Consider the following 14364-nt stretch of genomic DNA (forward strand, 5'->3'; position numbering starts at 1 on the left):
TTCATCCTTGGGTTATTTTGAATGTTTTTTTAAAGAAACCGATGGCAATTATCTTTGTGATTGGATTGTGGTGTACTTTTCTGACCACGCCCTCCACCTTGACTTGAGGACCAGGCGTGTTAATTCATCTGTGGGTTGCCTGACACCAGCCCAGTGCCTGGGATATAGCACACTGCCAGTAAACACGTCTTGGTAAAAATGAATCAATGACTTGATCACTCTTTATCCTGACCCAAAGTCCTAACTCTGTGTTCCACACATGTTGGCCCTGGGTGATGAAAACCACGTAGCTCTGTGCCAGGCGAGTGTCATTTCAAACATGTCCGCTTGCACAGCCAGTCTCTCCCACAGAAAATGTCAGCGCTTAGAGTCAGGGCCACACTCGAGGGGCCGCAGTAATTTCTGTAAGATAAACGGGGTGTTCTTGGTCTTTGGCGCCAGGACAGCCATCCCCACAGTCACTGGCCTGAGGGCTTGAGCATTCTCGGATTGCGTTCCCCCCGAGGACAGAGATCCCCTGCTGTTTCTCGTATCACCTCTAACACTGGCACTCGGGCCATAGGCTGCCATGAACTCGAATATAATGTTTTATTTGATTCCTATGCTTGGAGCTAACGGCATAGGCTCCAGAGCCACACTGCCTGGTGCAGGTCCTGGCTACCTGGCAGCACCCAGATACAGCAAGTTAATCTCATCTCTGCCTGCCTCTGTCTCCTCACTCATACCCATACTGGGCTGTTGTAAAGATAAAGGAATGTATGCCACGGATCACTGAGTCCAAGACGTCTATTTTTAAGATCCCCGAAATAAGGATGAGGTTTGCGTGTTGGGCGTGTTTAATGGACAGTGTTTTTTCCTCTGGTGGCACAGGAGGGGTCAGTGCAATGTGGAGTTAATGGGCCTTTAGACTCAGGATCGCACAGCACATGGGAAGCACTTAGAACCGTGCCTGACACAGGAAGCACTAGGTAAGCATTAGTTATCACCATTTGCTCCTGGGAACCAAAACACTGAAAATCATTCCGGAAAAAAAACAGTTAAGTGGCAGACTCCATTTAACCTTAAATGTTCCATTGTTGATTGCCATTCCGGAAACCTACAAGGGATCTTCAAAATTCCTCTCCCAATTCTTTATCTCCACGGCCAATCCATCTGAAATCCTCTCGGTTCCACCTGTTGGATGTCAGATTCATTCTCTCTGTTCCCACAGCCACAGGGGCCCACACCCTCACCCCCGCCCACCTGGCCCACTGCAACCCTTTTATTCTGGTTTGCCTGCCTCACATCTGTCTCCCAGAGGAGACAGAGTCATCTCTCTAATAGGCAAACCTGATCATGTCACACTCAAAAAAACTTGTGTCGTTCTCCCAAAGCCCAAGAGAACACATCCGAACACCTTAGCTGGCCACTTGGGACTTCCCCGGTCACAGACTCCAAGCTGCTCCTTCCCTGCCCACTCTCCCACCCTGGTCCCTCACGCCCGAGACTCTCCAAGATGAATTACTTAGAGCTCAAAAAATACCAGCAGCTCACTCACCTCGTTCATGCCTTTGCACCTGCTCCTCTGAGCACTTTTCCCCCCTCCCTGCATGTACCTTGGTAAGTCCTGCTCACCCTTCCAGTCCGGGAGGCCTTAACTATCTCAGTTCACATCGTACTCTGTGCAGAATCTCCCTGCAGTCTTTCCTAAACTGAGGCTTACGGTTGTATCCTCAAAATAACCTTTAGGCTTGTTTTCTCTGTCAATGATAACCTTTTTCACAATGGGTATAAGCACCTCCAATTATCTGGGCGGCCATCTTTGGAGAAGTACTACAGCTCGGAGTCAGCCGCGAGTTGACATTTAAGTTCGCAGCTCACCGGTTGCACGTGCCCCTAATTCTAGTGTCCCAGGTCGGCTGTGAGAAGGAGAGGGGGGTGGGGTGAGGAATCATGAGAGGAATGAGAGAGAGCCAAGTCGCAGTCCCTCGATGTCACGCCTGCTGTGCGAATGAAGGTTTGGCAATTGATCGAGCAGAGGACGATGATGGGAAGAATTAAATCAACCAAATCAAGTGTCGATGGAGAATGCAACGGGACTCAGGGCATGGCACAGCCACAGACTCATTTAGCAAAGCAGCAACTGGTTTTCATCAAAACCACGCCAGGCATCAAATTAATTGGAACTATATCGGTTTGAAGTTTTAAGGTTTTGCTTGAAATTAATGTATATGTTTATTTTGGTGTAGAAGAGCTAAATGCATAGTAAACTTAGAGCTAGGTTTATGGTCCTACAGCTTTAAGGAAAACATTAAAAAGAATTAAGACCTAAGTGCAACGTGGTATCCTGGACTGGCTCCCGGGACAGAAAGAGGACATTGGAGGAAAAGGTGATTGAATCTGCAGTTTGGTCAACAGCATTGTACCATGTTAATGTCTTGGCTTGGTGCTTCTGCCACGGTCATGTGAGATGGTGGCAAGGCCAAGGGCAGGGGGCAAAGTGCACGGGGAGCTCTGCAGCTAGTGCATCGGCAACTTTGCTGTCCTCCTCAGATGGTTTCAAAGTGATGTTTTTTAAAAAAGAGTGAAGGCAATATTGGGAGTCTGAGACTTCATTTTCACTTGCACATGTGAACGTGAGTCCAGGTTGAAGAACACTGTCTTATATTATAGTTTTTTATTTACTAATCCATGTCCCTGTTGACACCCAGGCTGCAGGACACGTCATCAGCTCTGCGCTGCTTCCAAAGTCTCAGCCCGTAGGGACACTCCCAAAGTGTATGTCCAGAGGATTAATGATAATAAAATCCCTGAAGTTCATTGCATGCCAGGTAGGTGTGCTACACAAAATGTCTTGCACAAGTTACCTCTTTTCATCTTCTAAAACTTTTTGAGGAAGGCAGTATTACTTTTCCAGTATTACAAATGAGGAAAGTAAGGAAAATGAGAAAAACTGAGGTTCACCAAAAAGAAACTTGCCTAAAGATGTTAATAATGATTCAGTCTGTGTAAGGGGTGTGCGAATTGTTGAAAATACTGTTTTCTCAACTTGTGTATGTTTGGAAGTTTAAAAAGAAAAACAGACAAACTGGCCGTGAGTTGCATGAGAGAGCAAGAGGCATACGACCTGGGTGACTATCACTTTCTCCTCCTCCTCCTCCTCTCTGCCCTTTCCCTGTTCTTGCTTATACCCCATATCTGCCAGCTGCTTAGTTGCAAACAATTCACAGACCCTGGCCCGTCTAAAAGAAAAAGGAATTCATTACAAAGCTGTTGAGAGGCTCACGGAATCCTCAGGAAAGCGAGGTAGCCAGCTCACCAAGCAGCAGTAAGGGAGGCTGGATCCTGTCTGCTATGGGAGCGTACGGCCTGGGTGGGCTTCAAGGAGTTCTAAACCCCACCCCACAAAACCAATGCAAAATACCTGTCTCCTACGGAACAGAGTTGTTAACAGATTCCTAAAGGGATTGGGACCTGAATAAGGTTAGGAACAGCTGCCTGGATGGGGCCTTCGAATAAGCCCCACCCGACTTTGCCGGAGCGGCTCACGGACCCTGCAACGCTGGCCACGCCGAGGCGGTGAGGCTTCTAGTGCCCCTAGTGCCCGGGGAGTGGCTCTGTCCCTTCAGGAATTTGTTTCTGCATCCTCTCTACGATGCAGTAGGATATGCTGTGGGGAGAGTTCCCAACTTCACCTAGAAAACCTCATGCCTGGCCTTCCCCTCTCAATACATAGGATCGTCCCCCTCCAATTGTCTACCCTCCAAATCAAATCCTCCAGGAAGTCCTATCTGCTTCATCCCAAAGAAGGTTTTCTAGAGTCTACACTGCCTTAACCACCGCCACGCTCCGGTCAAGTCACCACCGCCAGGCTAAGACCAGCACCTGCCCGATGGTCTCCTAGCTGCCACTCTCCCCTGTGGGGGACCCCACAGAAATCTTTAAAGTACTGCCTCAGATGGCATCACTCCGCTGCGTACCGCCCAGCGCACGCACCTTTAAACCCCAACTCTTTCCTCACACTGACGAGAGCCTGAGCAGCCTGGCTTCAGCCCAGCTCTCTGACCTTCTCTGAGCTGCCGCCTTGTTGTCTCGCTTTTCTGGCCTCCGTGTCTCTGCACCTGCTGTTCTCTCTGCCTGGAAGGCTCTGGCCTCAGCTTGTCGGTGCCGGCTACTTGGCACCCTTCGGGCCTCAGCCGAAACGTCACCCCCCCCCACTGCGATGCCGTATCTGACCCACAGCGGCTCCCCTCTGCTTCTGCAGCTTCAATCACACCCCAGGGCTGTGTCGTCTTTATCGCAGTTATCGTCCGAAATGGTTTGGCTCTTTGACAAGCAACATCTTTATACCCTTATTGCTACCTGCCCACTGGAATGGAAGCCCTGAGAGAGCAGGGACCTTACCCATCTGATGGCTGTGTGGGCAATTATATGCAACACTGGGAATAGGACAAGTGTAGATATTCGTGGACTGAATGAAAGAGGAAGATGCTACTCTGAGGGATCACCAAGGACTGTGCTTCAGGCTCGCACAGACCTTCAATCATCACTTGAGTTTATTCATAGCCTGGGGAGGAATCGTCTGTACCTTAACACGCCATTGACAACTGGATGAGTTTTCCGTCGCTGTAGCACTGATCACCAGAGACTCGGTGGCTCACACAACCTGACCACCGGCTCACGGTTCTGTAGGGCAGGATGGCACGCGTGGCTGGGCTCCTGGCTCAGGGCACATCAAGGTGGAAACGCAGGTGTCGGCCAGTGTGAGTTCTGTTCTGGAGGCTCCGGGGAGAGATCTGCCTCCAGGTCCCTTCCTGTCATCTCCTGCCATTGTCATGCCAAGACACCCTGTTCGGCATCTATGGTTTTGCTGGAGATCAGCTGGGACTGCTCTTAGCTCCCAGGGGCCATCCCATCCTCAGGGCTTTGGGCTTCCCATCCCATGGGCCCGCACAACTGGGACACTCGCTGGCTTCCTTCCAGGCCAGCCAGAGGGGGCGCTCTGACTTCCTCTTCTGCCTTCAGCCCAGAAAGCTTTTCCTCTAAAGAGCTCATGGGAGGTGAGGCCCTATCTCTAGATCAAGTGACTAGTAGCCTTAGTGGCATCTGCAGTAATGTCTCCTATGCACAGAGGATGGAATTATGCAAGGTGAGAGTCCTTGAGTCATCTTAAAACTCTGCCTGCTGCAACAATTTGTATAGTCATTGTCACCGTCGTCATCATCATCATCATCGAGCACAAGTTAACTTTCCCACCCAGGCAAAAAGAGAAGCACGCCTCCCTCCATGCACCAGACTCCTGGCTTATAGCTGAGATTTGAGAAATTAAAGTCAGTTAAGCAGCATACATGTGGCGACTACTACGTGTAAACACCTTGTTTAAATTGGATTGGAATATCTTTAGGACTTACTGTGATTTTTTGGGATTTTTTCATGCTATTTTAATACTTCTTTGCTCTTGAGCACTGTAACCATATCCGCTCACATATTCATTCGACAAACACGGAGTGACCCCTACCTGTCCAACGCGGTTTGGCATTCATGGGTATGTCTGCTTTAGGTTGTAAGCTTCTAGAAGGCAGATTTCCAATGATGACATTATTGAACAAAAGGAAGGCATTGCTCTGTACGTCTTGCCCTGTGGGCCGGACGGCCCTGCAGATTTCGGAGTGTATGTGAGGCCCTGCTCACACGCGGGGGGTGCACGGGCGGTCTGTGCTTGGCATCACTCTTCCTCTTTACACGGCCTCACGTCATGCCTCTTGTTCATCTTACACGTCTGGAGCAGGAAAGAGAGAAATGTACGGTTAATATTTTTGCAGTTAAAAAAGACTGACTTTTTACATTGTGTTTAAATCCACGAATGGCCAAAGATAAAATAAAGTACAAGATGCTTGGCCATGGAAATGTATGACTTAGTTATGACACATGGTAGGTGCTCAGTGTCTGTGGAAAGAATAAATGAATGGGCAATGGAGTGAAAATGTCAATGTTAGATGCATGTTACAATCAAATAATGTGCCATGAATGCAATGGATGGAAGGCAGTGTTGTTTTCATCAGTATTATTAATATAGTCATTGGAAGTCTTAAACGAGCAAGAATGAGTTATTATTTACATTATGGACGAAGTTAAGCTGGACTTTTAAAAAAGATTTTATTTATTTATTTGGTTTTTTATAGGTTTTATTTATTTATTTTTAGAGAGCAGGAGAAAGAGATAAGGAGAAACATGGACGTGAGAGATGTTCATCGATTGCCTCTAGTGTGTGCCCCTACCGGGGATCGAACCCACAACCCAGGCATGCACCCCGACTGGAAATCGAACTGGCCACCTTTCACTTTGCGGAATGGCACCCAACCAACGGGTCAGGGCTAAGTTAGACTTTAGATGAAGGGAGGTTGTTTTTTTGTTTGCTTGTTTGCTTTCGGTGGTGGCAGCAGGAAGTAATGTCAGTTATCTTATCTCCACAAGATAAAAGAATCTAACCCTGGAAATCTGTCTACTGTTTCCCTCCCTCTTTTTCCCCTTTCCCCTAAATTCATCAGACAAACATTTATTGACCTATGGCCAGGCCTAGGGAATATTCGGAGTAAAAGGCTGCATTACATCGTCCACTCTGCCAAGGAGTTCTGGATAGGGAGAAAGCAAGCCAGGGATGCTGAGCATAAGACATATTGAAAGACTTACTAGACTTGACCATCGAGATTCTCCCTCGGGCCTGGGCGCTGAACCAGCGGGCGGGAAACACCCCACACCCGCACCCAGCCCCAGACGGGGGGATGCTGCCCCTTCCCATGTCTCCCTCCCATCACACACTTACACTCTGTGTGCATAGTGCCGAGTGCAAGTATGCACTTGGAAATACTTACTGATACTCCTATTACTCCTGATCCTTCCTAGTACTCCCGATAGGAAGGAGACATTTTGGAGAGTTTCATGTACAGAATGCTCTGAATGAGAGCAGCTGTTTACTGAGGTCGAACACAGGTTAGTCACACTGCACGGGACACGAACTGGCTGCAGGGGGACTTCTGCGCTTGAAAGCTTACCGCAGCCTCTGCCTCTGTGTGGGAATTGCTGGCTGGCGTTTGAACCCCAACATTTGAGTTCTCCTGTGCTGGTCACAGTGGGCCTCACCTGTAGGTCATTGTTGGCTGTTTCCAGAACTGAATAATTAGATTATAATGCCAGTGAATAGTCTACTTTCTAAGAGCATTTAAGATGATCAGGTTACAACAAAAAACAAAGCCATTGACTTGGGAAGAAAGCAGCCCCATTCAGGGACGGCTTGCCCTGCCTGGGCTCTCCAGAGCTCCAGGACCACCTGTAGGACCACCTGTGCCACAATGACAGAGACGATGACAAGTATGGGACATGCAAAGGGCCAGTGCAGTCACACGTGTCAGGAAGGAAGCACACTTGGTGTAAGAGTCAGATGTTGCCATCTTGAAGTTCTTAATAATTTTTAACTCTTTTTAAATCCTCACCCAAAGATAGGTTTATTGATTTTACATACACACAGAGAGAAGCATCAGTGTGAGAGAGAAACATTGATCGGTTGCCTCCTGCAACCTAGATGTGCCCTGACCAGGGATTGAACCTGCAAGCCTTTGGTGCATGGGACGACACTCCAACCAACTGAGCCGCCCAGCCAGGGCACTGAAGTACTCCGTAATCTTTGAATAAGGGGATTCATATTGTGTAGCCAGTCCTGTGTACAGGACATAGTGGGCAGACCAAGGAGGGGCTGGAGAGGCTTCCAGAAAGAGGAAGGTACTGGGAGTATCAGGAAATGCAGCTGAAAAGGTAAGAAAAGTCCAGGTCATGAACATGGTGAAGTTCAAGTTAAGATAATCGGATTTCATCCTGGAGCTGACGGGCTTCCAGGCAGAGTGGCAGAGTCAGATGTGCACAAGCAGTCTTTCCAAGGCTAGTGTGCAGCTAGATTTGTGGGGCACCCAGGAGAGTCCACAGGAAGGCCTGCGTGGGCAGAGTACCAGTAGTAACGAAGAGGTGAGCCTGGATCCAGCAGCTGGTCAGGGAGAAGCATGTTTAGCAGCCCTTAACAACTGTTGTCAGGACTAAGGGAAAGGGCAGAGTCAAGGGAGCATCCCAGTTTCAGGGTCAAGGTAGAGGGCAATAGTGATGGGTTGGAGGACACCTGGGGGAGACAACTGAATAATTCAGGATGAGGTTTATTGTTGAAGAGTCCATTCTCATCAACAATTTAATTTATAAAGACAATGCAATACCAATCAAAATTCCAACGGGCTTTTAAATTTAAAAAAAATTTTTTTTGAGCCCTGGCTGGTGTAGCTCAGTGGATTGAGCACGGGCCTGCAAACTAAGGGATCATGGTTCAATTCCCAGTCAGGGCACATGCCTGGATTGCAGGCCAGTTCCAAGTGGGGGACACACAAGAGGCAACCATACGTTGATATTTCTCTCCCTCTCCCTTTCCCTTCCCCTCTAAAAATAAATGAATAAAATCTTTTAAAAACTTTTGATAGACATTAGCAAATTGATTGTAAAGTATATATAAATGGAAAGAGTTGTTTGTTTGTTTGTTTGTTTGTTTGTTTTCAAAAACACTTGGGAGAAGAAAAACAGTTAGAGAACTTCATGCTGCCCAATTTCCAGACAAACTGTAAATCAAAATAGCATGACTCTGGAGTAAGAATCAACACGCAGGGCAGGGAAGAGAATAAAAAGCCCAGAAGGAGACTCCAGTTAATGTAATCATCTGATTTTTAACGAAGGCACTAAAGCAACCCAATGAGAAAAGGGAATTCTCTTCAACAAACAATGCTGGACTCAGTGGACATCTATATGGGGAAAGTGGATCTTACTGTATAACATATGAAAAACATGATTCAAAATAGATCACAAACCATAGATCATCGAAGTTAAAACCATAAAGGCTTTTTAGAATTTTTTCCATTGATTCTAGAGTGGGGGAAGGGAGGGAGAAAGAGAGGGAGAGAAAAATCAGTTAATTGCCTTTTACGTGGGCCACTAAGGGGACCAAACCTGCAACCCAGGCATGTGCCCCGGCCAGGAATTGAACCCACCACCTTTTTGTATGTAAGATGGTACCCAACCAACTGAGCCACACTGGCCAGGGCTAACTGTAAAGCTTTTTAAAAGAAACAGGAGAATATCTTGTGACTTGGGGACAGGCGAAGATTTCTTAGGTCACAAAACAACCCATAATCATAAAAACAACTGGTAAATTCGAGTTCATCAAAATTAGAAACTTCTGATCATCAAAAGGCACAGCTGCAGATTGAGAGAAAATATTCACAAAACACAGCTGACAGAGGACTGGTATCCAGTATATATAAAGAACTCTTGCAACTCACCCATTTAAAAAATCCAATAAAAATATATTAGTATATTAATGACTAATAAGCACATGAGAGTGTCCTTTACATAATTAGTCATCAGAGAAATGCAAATCAAAAGCACAACGAGTGTTATTACACACCTATCTGAATGACTAAAATGAAAAATTCCGACAACACCAAGGATTACGGAGGATGGGGAGTGACGAGAACCATCCCACGTGGCTGGTGGGCGTGTGCCATTGCTGGTGGGTGTGTGAATTAGTGTGATCACGTTGGAAAACCCTTATCTACCTCAGCTGAACATGCATAAGCCCGAGGGCCAGCAATTTGATTCCCAGATACATATTCCACAACAATGTGCCAACGTGTTCAGCAAAAGACCCAGACACGAACCTTCTCAACAGCGTTATTCACAGTGACCCAACACTTGAAACAGATGTCCATCCAAACACAGCGTAGGATCCTGACATTGAACGCTGTACCCTGATTGAAATGAATGACCCAGGTCTTGCTGCACAGAGGAGGGGACGGCCCACCTTCACACACCTTCCCTGATGAAGCCGGGTAGTTTTCTGCCACTGACATTGCACTTCAGTTCCCATGTCCCCACATGCCCTTCTCTCCGCTCCTCAGGTATCTGGGTCATTCTAAACCGACAGGCCTGTCGTTCTTCCAGGGAAAACTGCATTTACAGTGGGTTTCCCCAGTTGCTCTCAGTCTCATGGCCCCTTCTTCATGAAGCTGTGAACAAATGTGAGAATTCCTCATTTTTTAAAAATTGACCTATTTACCTGTGTGGGGAAGGGGAAAGATTCCCCACTTCCTCCTCTGGTTCCTCTGCCCGGCCGAATAGTCAGATCAACAGGAGACAGACGGACGATGGAAAATCAACTTTAACTTTGTGTGCGGGAACCCCCTGGACATGAGAGTCAGATGAAAGGTCCCAAGACAGAAAGGGAAACTGGGGTATGTGTGCCATCCGGAGCGAGGGAGGAGGGAAGGCACCTTGGGGACGCTAAAGGGTCAGTGTAGGACGATAAGAAGAGCAGAGGTTCGGTAATTACTAGTTTGCCCTTCTGCACAAATAGGTCAAAAGGCTTATCTCTGGTATTCTCTTCTTTTGGGCAAGGCCCCTGATTCAGATTCCTCTAGATAATGAAGGGAGGTGGGGGACAGAAGTTTCTCTTGAGCCCTGTCTGGTGTGGCTCAGTGCATTGAGTGCTGGCCTGTGAACCAAAGGGTCACTGGTTCAATTCCTCATCAGGGCACATGCCTGGGTTGCAGGCCAGATTGCCAGTAGGGGGCGCATGAGAGAGAACCACACACTGATGTTTCTCTCCCTCTCTTTCTCCCTCCCTTCCCCTCTCTCTCTAAAAATAAATAAATAAATGTAGGGGCAACTTTGCCCACAAGTCCCCCTGTCTGCCGGGGATGAAAATAGTTCTACCAAGACATGATCTGCTTGGGGAGGAAAGGTGGTCAATCTCTCACAGGAGAAGGACCAAGAGCCTTTTCCTGAATGGGCTTTTATTGGGTTCGTTTTGCACAAGAATACAGGTAAGGATCAAACAATAGATAGCATTCAAAGAACTATGAGGGCTCAGGGTCAGATAGCTAAAGAAAGAGCCATAAAACTTTGAGGAACAAACTTCTTGCTTGGACCCTTATCATTTAAATGAGAGCATTCTAAACAAAACAGGCTTCACAGGATTTTACATCTTCTTTCTTAGGCCTGATCACCTGGGGAACCCGCCCTTTCCAGCACAGGGCTGCACTGCCTTCCCAGTCATAAATTTTTAGGCTTAAGTGGATTAAAGCCAGGAAGCACTTCTCCCAGACGGAAGTGGGGACTTGGACTATGTCAGAATAGCGGGCGGGGTTGGGGGGGAGCAAGGGTCCATCAGTCCCTTTTTGCTGCAGCCCCCGAGTCCTTCCTTGAGGGCCTCCCAAGTGATTGTGTCTGGCTTAGGTTGCCCCCCCAGGGGTCGTACCCATCATTGATTAACGGACTGAGCATTGGGGGCAGAGAAGCAGAAGCAGCCCTGCTGCCAGGGAGATAAGCTTTGCCTCCTTAGTGACTCACAGGCCGGAGGTTGCTCACTCAGCCTTACCCATGGTGGGGCAGTTACAACCCCTGAAACCAGGCAGAGCGGTTCCCAACAAATACAATCTTTAAAAAAAGAAGGAGTTTTTCTTGAGCCTACAAGGTCTCAGTCACCTTTGGCTCAAGAAAATGCACGAACCCCAGAGACACGTCTTTGGGCGGCTTGTTCTGAACCCCACACTCGCAGAGGACCTGTTTCCACCCCAGAATGTGAGCTCCCTGAGGTAGGTGGCCTTGCCAGTTGTGTCCCCCACTGTTACCCCAGCAACGAGCACACAGTAGGTCTTCCACTGTCGAGTGAACGCATGTATGGGCAGCAGTCAGACTCGAAGATTCTGGGAGGCCAGAAGTCCTCCCATTTGGGAAGGAGTGCGGTCAGCTGGCTGGCAGGGGGACTCAGGGGTCGAGGAGGAGGATTTTTCAGACAGGACCCCTGAGCTTATTTGCAAGCCGAGGGGAGGTTTGGGGAGGACAGTGAGGCAGTGAGGAAAGGGGGGGTGACCGCCCCTCGATGGTCAGCTTGAGAGCAGCTGTGATGAGCACAGGAAGTGGTGCCGACACAGGCCAGGCAGCCAGGACGCCTGGACGAGGGAAGCTGACACAGATGAAGAACCAAGCTGTTTGCGGCCTTCCTGTGAACCGGCAAATCCTATGTCCCCTCACCAAGGACACTTAGGAGTACATAGTTTACAAGTCTGCCCAACCCGAGGGCAAAGAGCTTCAATCACCCACTCAGGAAGATAGACGGCAGAGATCCAATTAGTGGTAACCACACCCAAGGACAGATGAGGTTAAGGGAATAAATCCTATATTGCTGTACCAGCATAAAGCTGATGACTATTCTATTTAGATTCTCCCCTAAGACCTCCCCTAGACTCCCAACCTTTAAAACCCTCAAGACGAAGGACTCAGGGTGCTTTCTCCCTCCCAGAGCACACCCGCGTTTTTCCCTTTCCCTTCCTCTTTCCCCACAGGCGCGCATCTCCTAATCTCTAAGGGTCCCCGTGACACTTGCAATCAGGGGAGCAGGGGGCAGCGGCAGCTTGTCCCGGGCTAACCCCTGCCCCTGTCTCCAAGGCCTCCGCTTCTCTGACTTCGGTGAGCAATAGCAGCCCCACCTAGGTCCAATTCCTTCACTGTGACTTTTATTTCTCAGTGAGCCAAGGCAGCCCCACCTACGCTCTCTCCTGTTGCTGCTGCTACCCTAAGCTCTTCCTTGTTTCACGGTCCCCAGCTGTAATAAACACCCTCCCAATAACGTACTCCTCACGTACTCTGGTATTGTGAAACCTCTCCTCCGCAAAGTCAGGAACCCACACGCTACTGGCTGGCCCGAGCCAGATCTGCTCCCGGCCAGTTCCTGTCCGGTCACAGTGCTGGCCCCGGAGAGGAGGAACCTGTCCCATCCTCCGAGGCGAGAGAATAAAGGCAGCAGCTGGACAAAGGGGTCTGCGGGGTGATGAATCCGTGATGGCAGTATTGGAAGGGATGGGAGGGGACCACTTTTCCTGAAGTAGGAGGCAAGGGCATGTGCAGAAGGAAGACCGCAAAGTCAAGGAAGGAACTCCAGCAGAACAGTGATGCTGACGTGGCTCTGTCGCTCTGATGGCTGCTCTCTGTTTGCTGTCTCCCCCACCAGCACGTAGGTTCCTGAGGGCAGGGGCCGGGCCTGCCTTGCAGACCGCTCACCCTGCAGAGCCTTGCACGGTGCCGGCTCAGTGTGCAGCTGTAGGATGCGTGCACGGGTGTGAACAAGGCAGAGGGACCTCTGAAGAAAGTAGGCCATGTGCCAAGGGTGGCGCCGGTAAGCCCTTGCGGGGCCCTTTCTGGGACAGCCGAGCTGCCAGGAGGGAGGTAGAGAACACACACATTCTAGAGCCGATCCATGTAGCTGAGGGTTTTGCTGAGACAAGGTGGGGGATTCGTGGAAAGAGTAGGGCTCCGGGGAATCAAAGGTGCCGATGAGCAGGGAGTTCAGACAGTCAGGTCTGGCAGGAAAAGAGGCCAGAGGGGGAGGAGACACCAGCACAGGAGAAAGCGGGGGCGGCCTGCACGTGTGTGCTCGGCGGTGCGTGCAGTGGGAGTCAGGCATGAGGGTGGGAAGGCCAGCAGGCTGTGGTAAGAGAGTGGGATATTGGTAATTAACTGGCAGAGGTGGAGCAGTTTCAGGTGATGACAACGTGCAGGGTGTGGCCGCCGGAGTGGGCAGCTGAAAGGACAAGAAAGGAATGGACCTTGGAGTGGAGGAGATCCAGGTGGTTAGAGGCAGGTGTGGACATTGTCCTGGGGACACTCCAGCCACCTCTTCTGGGGCTGGAGAGCAATACTGCACCAAAGACAGAGGCCCGAGTCTTCCCTGAGGAAGGAGGAGCGACCAGATGATGCCATTTCACTCTTGCATTCGTTCCATCATTCATTCATTCCTTCGTGAAATACTGATTGTTGATTAGCTTGACCCCACAGTGAACCAGGCAGGTGTGGGTCATCCTCCGATGGGCCTGGTCATCTGCGAGGCCCTATCGTTAAGACACACGTCTCTGCTTTCTCTGTCCTTTTCCAGGAGGGCCATAGGTGACCGGTGGGCTGGATGGCAGGACCCTCAAGGGCAGGGCCTTTGCACGGACATGGGGACACCGGCTGTTTCCTCTGGGGAGGCCCCGGCAGGAAGCCAAGGGAAGGAGATGTTCCGCAAGGGCCTGCTCGGCCTGGGAGATGGCTCCAGGGGGCCCTGAGGACTCAGGATCAGGGAGAGAACACAGAGCACTCCGGGCGGAACAAGTGTGAGGACAGCAGGGTGACTGGGAAGTGCGCAGCGTGGGGTGGGTCCCTCTGCGCTCACGGACACCAAGCTCAGGGACATATCCAGCTGGGCCTGCGGGCCTGCAAGCCCTCAGAGGGACTGAGCCTCCACCCACGCCTTGCGGGCCCGCT

Source organism: Artibeus jamaicensis, unplaced genomic scaffold, assembly GCF_021234435.1.
Source record: "Artibeus jamaicensis isolate MK-2021 breed Jamaican fruit bat unplaced genomic scaffold, CSHL_Jam_final contig_465, whole genome shotgun sequence".
Classification (NCBI taxonomy): Eukaryota; Metazoa; Chordata; class Mammalia; order Chiroptera; family Phyllostomidae; genus Artibeus; species Artibeus jamaicensis.